Source organism: Triticum aestivum, chromosome 4A, assembly GCF_018294505.1.
Source record: "Triticum aestivum cultivar Chinese Spring chromosome 4A, IWGSC CS RefSeq v2.1, whole genome shotgun sequence".
NCBI lineage: Eukaryota > Viridiplantae > Streptophyta > Magnoliopsida > Poales > Poaceae > Triticum > Triticum aestivum.
The window spans coordinates 630307544-630316801 of record NC_057803.1 but is presented as its reverse complement, the minus strand read 5'-3'; positions in this window follow the sequence as shown (position 1 = coordinate 630316801).

Here is a 9258-nt window from a genome sequence, read left to right as displayed (position 1 = left end):
CGTCCAGGACACGGCACAACGGAGACACATGCGCAGACGTGTAGCAGGGACCCGCTCAAAGGTTTCTTTTCAGATTAAGACCCTACGTAAACCTTTTTTACTGTCTCTTGTTGTTCACATCCTCCGGATACTCAATACAACCGAGAAGGATGCTGACGTTATTGGCATGTGGCCATGTCAGGATATTGCACGTACTTGGACATCGGGGTTTATTATTAAGGGCATTGTTCAGTGCGGCATATGTTATAAAGACCGAATACCTTAGGGAGTGTTTGGCGTCGCGAGTTTGGCCTTATATGCATCAGCTCCGAATCATGTCTTTGGTCAAATGTTGGGTTTGCCCGGCTCCCATGTTTTGGTACCTTACGTTCTGTTGGGGATATAGCTATCAGTTATGACCCGCTCAGGAGGGGCCGGGTCAGCCCCAATGGCGGGTTACAAAGGAAGCCCAGTAAACATTAAGATGATAGTTTATCAAATCTTACAGAAGGCCTAAAAGGCCTAGAGGCAACTTAAGGCCCGATATTGTAAACCGACATATGTAAGGAAAGACTTGTAAAGAAAGGCATGTAAAAGAAGTCACCGAGCCGGACACGATTTATGAGCCGGCCGGGACTCTGTAGGCCACCAGGCGTCAACCCGTGTATATAAGGGGACGACCCGATGGCGGCTTAGGGCAAAAAACAAGAGATCGACAACCAAGCCGGCGAGCTAGCCTCTTGGTGATCGAAACCTCAACAATACCAAACACAACTACATGTAGGATTTTACCTTCATCGTAAGGGGCCAAACTAGTATAAAACCTCTCGTGTCCTTTGTCCCGATTAACCCCTTTAAGCTTCCTAGTTGCGATGGCCCTACGACTAAGTCCTTCCACTAGGACATCTGTCGTGACAATTCCACGACAGTTGGCGCCCACCATGGGGCCAGCGCACGGTGGATTTGAGTTCTTGAAGGGAAACTTCGAAGGGCTCAAGGGATACACTGTGGGCCGGATGACCAAGAGTCGTCGCGGCAAGCTCTACATCGATGACGAAGGCTGGGGCCCCGGGGCCGGCTCAATTGAGTGTGGGTACTGGATCCCCTTTGGCGGAATTCATGTCTTCATCGGCCGGATCGGCGAGTCAGGCCCTGAGCCGGACGTCCACACCAACCTCGTCGACACGGCTCAGCGCGCGAGGACCGCCCGTATTCAATCTGTCGTGAAGTATGCTTTCGTAGGCTGCGTCCATGGTGGTGAATACTCTGAAGGATCGGTGGATGGCGGTGAGACGGCTGTCTGTTCTGACACTGCATCATCAACGGGCGAGACGGACTCTTTGTATCAGCTGCAAGATGACATGCTCGGGGGCTGTTCCGATGGCAGCAGTATTCCGGACCCCCTTGAGCCGCCGAATTGGGCCGGAGTCTTCATGGTAGGAACACAGCCCGGGCAGAACTCCACAGCAGCAATGGCAACAACTACCGGGTCGGCCGCAGCAGGGTCAGGAGACCCTACGCGCCCCCGGCTCAGATTCTAATGGACCTCATGGATAAACTGACGACTCTATTAACTGTCGTGGTAGAGCCGGCGGATAAAACCCAGCATGACACAGAGGTGGCACGCGTACGTGAGGAGATGGTGCAAGCTAAGGAAAATCTAGCAGCAGAGGAGGTCAGGATGGCAGTGGAGCGGGCGGCTTTGGACGTTCGTGCTCAACAGCTCCAAGCAGAGACTTTCCAGCTCTCGGTGGATCTGAACGCGTCAAACGAGGTCATGAGAAGAAGGCATCAGAAAACTCAGTCATGTCTACCTCTGACGCTCGATCCTAGGAACCTCTTTCATACACCCTGGGCTGGGACAAGCAACCCGCCAGAGGCAAATCGGCTCACGACACCCGGGGTGCCGGTTCAACCGCGCGTCATGGATCCGCCTCGTGTACATATCGCTCCACCTCATTATGTACCAACGCCGCCGGGTCACTTCTCCAATCCCTTGGAAAACCTCATTGCAACGTCGGCTCGTTTGGTGGCTCTCCCGATGGAAGGTGACTCACCAGCGGCGATCGAAACGCGAAGGGTGAGAGAACTTCTTCAAACAGCTCTGGCGCAGTAGGATGCATACTCCTACAGTCGAGACAGGATCCATTCAACTCCTCGCCCGAGCCGGAGCCCAAGTTATAGTAGACATATGGATTCAGCTGACATGTAAAGCAATGTTCAACGCTGCAACCGGCCGCACAGGTATGAGCCGGTGCAGGCTGGAGCCCTTAACTTGGCGGATCAGGAGAGGATCCGGCAAGAGGCTGAGCGAGCGATTCAACTGGCAATAGATCAGGCGGCTCATCAGACTTTTTCAGCTTATCCAGCAACCTCGGTCGAGGCAGGAGTGGCCACAAGAACCGAGGTGTCCCTTGCCTGGTGCCGGCCATACGTAATGACCGTCTGCCAAAGGACTTCAAGGGGCCTCGTAAGGTGCCTAATTACACGGCTTACCTGCAGCCTGGGGCTTGGATTGAGAGTTATGAGATGGCTATGGAGTTGTTGGAGGTCAGCGACATGGCAATGGCTAAGTATTTCACTATGATGTTGGATGGAACAACTCGTACTTGGCTAAAGGGGTTGCCACCCAATTCTATCAGCTCATGGGCGGAGTTGAAGGCCCGGTTCATCCAAAACTTCAAAGACACGTGTAAACAACCTATGTCGATTGTGGACCTGACTAATTGTAAACAAGAGGACGGTGAATCTATAACCCATTGGGTGCGCCGGGTCAAGGAGATAATACATTTGTCTGATAAGATGGATGCCGGCTCAGCAGTCTTGATGTTGGAGAAAAACTGCCGTTTTGAACCTCTGAAGCAGAAGTTGGGGCGGCTCAAGCGTGACTGCAATGACATGGGCCAGTTGATGGCGGCTCTCGTCAAGTATGCTGATTCTGATAGTACCAAGGACCCGGTGTCTGACGAACAAAAGACAGCGAAGGGAAAGAAGAACGACAACGGCAAGGGTGACCAGCATAACCTGGCAAATTAAGGAGGTAATAAATGTAAGGCTGGTGAATTTGTCGCTAACACTAATGCGCAGGGCGGGAATCAACAGCGCAAGGGCAGGCAACCCCCTCGGTCGGGCGGGTTAGGTCCTACCCTTGAGCAACTATTAAATGAACCTTGTCCAAGACACGGCACCCGGGAGAAGCCAGCCACCCACCTGTGGAAGGATTGTACAATCATGAAGGCGTTTAAAAATTGAAATGCATTTGATGGAGGTCACGGCCCAGGCGGTGGTTCAGGTGGGGGTGGTTTTCATGGCCCGGGCGCCGGTTCAGGTGGAGGAGGATTCCACGGTCAGGGTCATCCTGGTAACCAAGGAGGATATAATCCAGAACCCGGCCAAAGTAATCAGCAGCAACAGTCTGGATATCAGAGCAACCCGAAACAGCTGAATAGTGGCCAATACCATGTGTTCACCACTAGTTTATGTAAGAGGGACCAGAAGCTTCACAAGAGGGTCGTCAATGCCATTGAGCCGGTGATTCCACGTCACTTACGTTGGTCAGAGCAGCCTATTGTGTGGAGCAGAGAGGATCACCCACCTCGGGTCGATAATCTGGGTCACTTGGCCTTGGTGGTGGCGCCTCAGGTTGGTGGATATAAATTCACTAAGGTACTCATGGATGGAGGCAGCAGCATCAACATCCTCTACTATGAGACATTCCGTCGGATGGGGTTGACTGATAAGAGTCTTAAGCAATCCAACACTATTTTTCACGGTGTGGTACCTGGCAAGTCGGCATACCCAGTTGGTAAGATTGAACTGGAAGTAGCCTTTGGGGATGAGTATGACTCCAGAGCAGAAAAATTAACCTTTGAGGTGGTTAAGATCAAAAGCCCATATCATGCTCTGTTTGGACGGCCGGCTTATGCCAAGTTCATGGCTCGGCCGTGTTATGTGTATTTGCAGCTCAAGATGCCAGGTTATAAGGGCACCATTACAGTACATGGAAGTCGGAAAATAGCCTTGGAGTGTGAAGAAGGTGATGCTACCTATGCCGAGTCTGTTTGTGCAATAGAGGAGTTAAAGTTTTATAAGGATCATGTTGACCCGGCAGACATGACATCTTTAAAGAAACCAACAACGGAGCATGAGCCGATGTTGAAGTTCAAATCAGCTAATGACACCAAGATGGTTGACTTTGTGCCTGGCGACTCATCCAAGCAGTTCATCATTAGTGCAAACTTGGATCCGAAACAGGAAAGCGTGCTCATCGAGTTCATCCGTGAGAACCGGGACATCTTTGCATGGAAACCTTCTGACATGCCGGGTGTCCCGAGGGAACTCGCTGAGCACACTCTTAATATTGATCCAAAGTTTAAACCTGTTCGACAGTTTCTCCACCGGATCAATGAAAAAGGCGCAAGGCCATTGGAGAAGAGGTGGCCCAGCTCTTGGCGGCCAGGTTCATTGTGGAAGTCTTTCACCCTGAGTGGTTAGCTAACCCGGTGCTTGTACTCAAAAAGAACGGCACCTGACGTATGTGTGTGGATTACACCGATTTAAACAAGGCTTGTCCGGCTGACCCTTTTTCCCTCCCCCGTATTGATCAGATCATCGATGCTACGGCAGGATGCGCACGTTTGAGTTTCTTGGATGCTTATTCAGGTTATCATCAGATCAAGATGGCAGTCAAAGATCAGGAGAAGACAGCTTTTATCACTCCGTTTGGAGCTTTCTGTTATGTGTCTATGCCTTTTGGGCTTAAAAGCGCCCAGGCGACTTACCAACGATGTGTGCAGAATTGTCTTCACACTCAAATTGGCGTAATGTTCATGCTTATGTGGATGACATAGTGGTGAAATCCAGGAAAAAGGAAACCTTGATGCAGATCTGAAAGAGACCTTCGATAACCTCCAGGTCTACAAAATGATGCTTAACCCGGCTAAGTGTGTTTTTGGAGTCCCAGCCGGCAAGCTCTTGGGGTTTTTGGTGTTTTTGGAGTCCCAGCCGGCAAGCTCTTGGGAAAAGTAAGCCGGCGTTGTAAGCCGCCATGACTACAGACATTTGAAGGAAATCAGAGACAGAATTGGCTAAGTGTTGGAGCAAACAAGTTTCCCAAATTGCTTGATATTATTTCAGATCAAATGGCTGTTCAAAATGAAAAAAAAAATCTAGACCTAAAAATACAGCTCAGATGAGTTCATCAGTTCTAAATGCAGCCCTTGTACCAGAAAAAGGGGTCTACTAATGTCGAAAGTAGGCACCAAACAACTACCGCATGAGCATACATCTCTTTTGGATCAAGAGGAGGAGGCAGTGGAAGAACTACGAAGAAATCGTGACGAACTGCGAAGAACACACATAAACCCTAATGCGGATCTGAGGAGCAGGAAAGTGAGCACTTACAACCGTGGATCTTCTGTGGAGGTCACCGTCGTTCTCTGGACCAATTCGGGTTGATGCAGCGGCCAAGGTCGATGGAGACGGAGGTGAAGCACGACGGCGGCGAAGCTCGAGCAGCAGGAGGGTTGCGAGAGGAAGAACACAGAGAGAGACAGAGAAGAATGAGGAAGGCCGGGGCATGCCTATTTATAAGGGAAAAGGTGAACAGACGGGCGTGAAAATCGAGGAAGAGCCGAATAATGGTTATCTAACTAGATGGACGCCTCGATTCTCGGAAGGCATTAAAGATGAAGATCCATTGGGAGATGACGTCATAAAAGTTTTTTGTGTTTTCAAGAGATGACGTCATGGCGGGTTACAAAAACTTCTGCGAGGATAAGAAGATGGATTTTGTCTAAGTGTTGAAGATTGACAAAGAACAAAGTTCAAAGTCAACCTGGGGCCTAATGTTGGGGATATAGCTATCAGTTATGACCCGCCCAGGAGGGGCCGGGTCAGCCCAATGGCGGTTTACAAAGGAAGCCCAGTAAACATTAAGATGATAGTTTATCAAATCTTACAGAAGGCCTAAAAGGCCTAGAGGCGGCTTAAGGCCCGATATTGTAAACCGACATATGTAAGGAAATACTTGTAAAGAAAGGCATGTAAAAGAAGTCACCGAGCCGGACATGATTTATGAGCCGGTCGGGACTCTGTAGGCCACCAGGTGTCAACCCGTGTATATAAGGGGACGACCTGGTGGCGGCTTAGGGCAAAAAACAAGAGATCGACAACCAAGCCGGCGAGCTAGCCTCTTGGTGATCGAAACCTCAGCAATACCAAACACAACTAGATGTAGGCTTTTACCTTCATCGTAAGGGGCCGAACTAGTATAAAACCTCCCGTGTCCTTTGTCCCGATTAACCCCTTTAAGCTTCCTAGTTGCGATGGCCCTACGACTAAGTCCTTCCACTAGGACATCTGCCGTGACAATTCCACGACATGTTCCGCTATATCGGCTAAGGTAGCACTGGGAGAACTACTGTGATTGTGCCCTGGTTCATCCGGATGAGCACCTCAGTAGAGAAAGCCGAAAACTGACTGTCATGATAAAGCGCGAGACTGGTCAACCACTCGATGACTTAGGGGAATCTTCGGGATTCCTCCACATTAATGAAGGGCCATTTCCCGGTCATGTACGTACGCGCCCTGTATTTGGACGAGCGCAAAAGTACCAGGGGCTATATAGTAGTCCCACCGTCAAACTCCTATGGCTAAGTGAAAGTGTTAAAGCAATATAGTCCGATTGCCTCGTTCGCTGCGCTACCACCTCCTTCATGGACCAAGATGTTGGATCAAGTGTGAATACGCGTTTTTTGCGAACACCCCCGCATTATATGCGCGGGGGCTGAAGCCGACGACTACAAACTTTCAAGTTATATACGTATATACATAAACGGCCACACAGGAGGCATCATAATACTTTCAGGCAAAAATATAAACACAGCCTTTATAATTTAATAAAACATTGTTTTTACAATGGGAGTACATGTCACCAGAACATAATATTCTTCGAGCACTGAGCCTCTATCGAACGAGCGCCTTCAAGGACTTCTTCAAAGTAGTGCTCGGCAGCCACTCGGCCAACGGCCAAACCCTGTGTTGCAATAGTGGTGGCCTCCATCTCTGCCCAGTATGTCTTGACATAGGCAAGTGCCATCCGCGCACCCTCTATGCACGCTGACCTCTTCATAGCATCGATGTGCGGCACATCACCAAGGAATTGTTGCACTAAACTAAAATAACTATTCGGCCTTGGCCCTCCCGGCCATAGATGATCCACAACAGACCTCATGGCAAGTCCGGACAACCTATGGAGCTCGGCCCACTCGGCCATTCGCTCATTCAACAACAGTGGATGCAACTAGAGCATGGAACTATGACCAGAACAGCTTTTCCACTTCACGATCTTTTTGATCCTTGAAGTACTCGGTCGCATCAGCAACACTTGCTGCCAAATCCACGTATGCGTCTGCAGAACTCCATAGTTGATTAGGAGGAGCATACTTTGGATCTCCGAACTTAGTCCGCAACAAAAAGGGCTTCCCAGCCACGATATCCGCAGGTTGACGCAGCTCCTCCTTCGTCGCTCTGATTTTGGAGCGGGCTTCCTTGGCTGCTACCATGGCCTTCTCCAGGTTCGTCGCCTTCGCTCGACTTTCTTTTTCAAGAAGCTGGTAACGGTCAGCGGCATCTTTCAACTCAACGGCCATCTTGGCTATTCTTTCCTTGCGCTGGCAATGCGCGGCCTGTTCGGCCCTCAGCTCTTCGACCACCTTTAGAGCGGCCACATCGCTATTCCTTGCTTGTTCCTTGGCTCGGGCAAGCTCCGCCCGAAGGATCTCCACGGTGGCAGCTCCATCTGAAGTCACAACATATTAAAGATACCAGCATCATGCTCCTCTTACTATGTGTTGATCACCGGAGAAATCACTTACCCTGTGCCTCGTCAAGCCGTTTGTTGACAAGAACGATGTCGGCATCTGCCGCATCAAGTTGCCGCTTTAGCTCAGCAAACTCATCAGTCCGGCTAGCCACCGGACCTTCAGCCACCTGCACATAAAGGCGGTCTAGTTATTACTTGGGACTATGATCCTCTGTTTGCCGCCGTTTTCGACGGCAACCAGAGTCTCAGGGGCTACTATCTGCATAGGGCACACCTAACGTGTGTGGTACTATCAAAAACATACACCATTTCACGTACCTCAAAGCCTTTCAGCAGACTCATAAAAGCTTCATGCAACCAGCTTTCGGCGGATGAAATCCTTTCAATTACCGTACCCATTAGCGTACGATGCGCTTCTGAGATGGCCGCTTGCTCCAGAAGATCCTTCAGTGCGTCTGACCGCACATTGTACGGTTCCAGACTCTTTCTGTTTCTCTCTTTAGGAGCCGAATACCGAGGACTCTGGGTGGCCAAAGGATTACCCTCTGGCCTTGGCGGATCAGGAGAAACCCTCCGCGACGACACTTCAGGGTCGCCCGCCTCATGAGGCGGGTTGGTAGGGGGAGGTGTTTCGCTCTCCGTCATCTCTGGAAGAAGATCCCTCGAAGACGAACTCTATCGAGAAGGGCTACGATCCGAACTACAAGATATAAGCTTCGGTTATTGTCTTCAGAAGTAAGGTAGGATATTTTCACTATTAAGTACTTTTTGATTACTTACAGCTCGGTAGAGGGCTGATCCCCTTGCGGACATTGTGCGGCAAGAGTACCCTCCGAGGCAGGACCCTCTGGCGAAGATTTCTTCCCCCGTTTGGAAACCTTTGTTTCCGAGTCTTCAGAGGTGGTCCTCTTCCTTCCTCGGGGAGAGGGAATGTCAGATTCTTCTCCCTGGTTATCCTCCTTCGCGGAGGCGCTAATTCCCCCGGTTTGGGCGAGTAGTGAGTGAGGCCCGCTTTCAGCCTCTTTATTCCCCCCTTTATTTTCCCCTAAGGGCGCCTGATAAGGTGCCGGCTCGGGCATTCTATCTAGTACGAGATTGGCCAGGCCTTCGGGAAGGGGGCCGAACACCTGATCATCTTCGCCTTGGTTATCCAGTCCTGGTCAAAGAGCGACTTTTCAGAATGGTGTCATGATAAATAAAAAGACAGCGTGTTCGGCCATGGGATTACGTACTTGGGTATCAGGGAGATTACAACTCAGACCCGCATCCTTGGTGGTGTCCGGACACTTTATTTGGGGTCCGAAGAACAATTTGTACATCTCTTCGAGCGTCATGCCGAGGAAGTGCTGAATAGTTCGCGGTCCTTCCGGGTTGAACTCCCACATACGGAGGGGTCGACGTTTGCAAGGCAGGACTCGATGAACTAGCATAACTTGCATTACCGAGACCAGGCT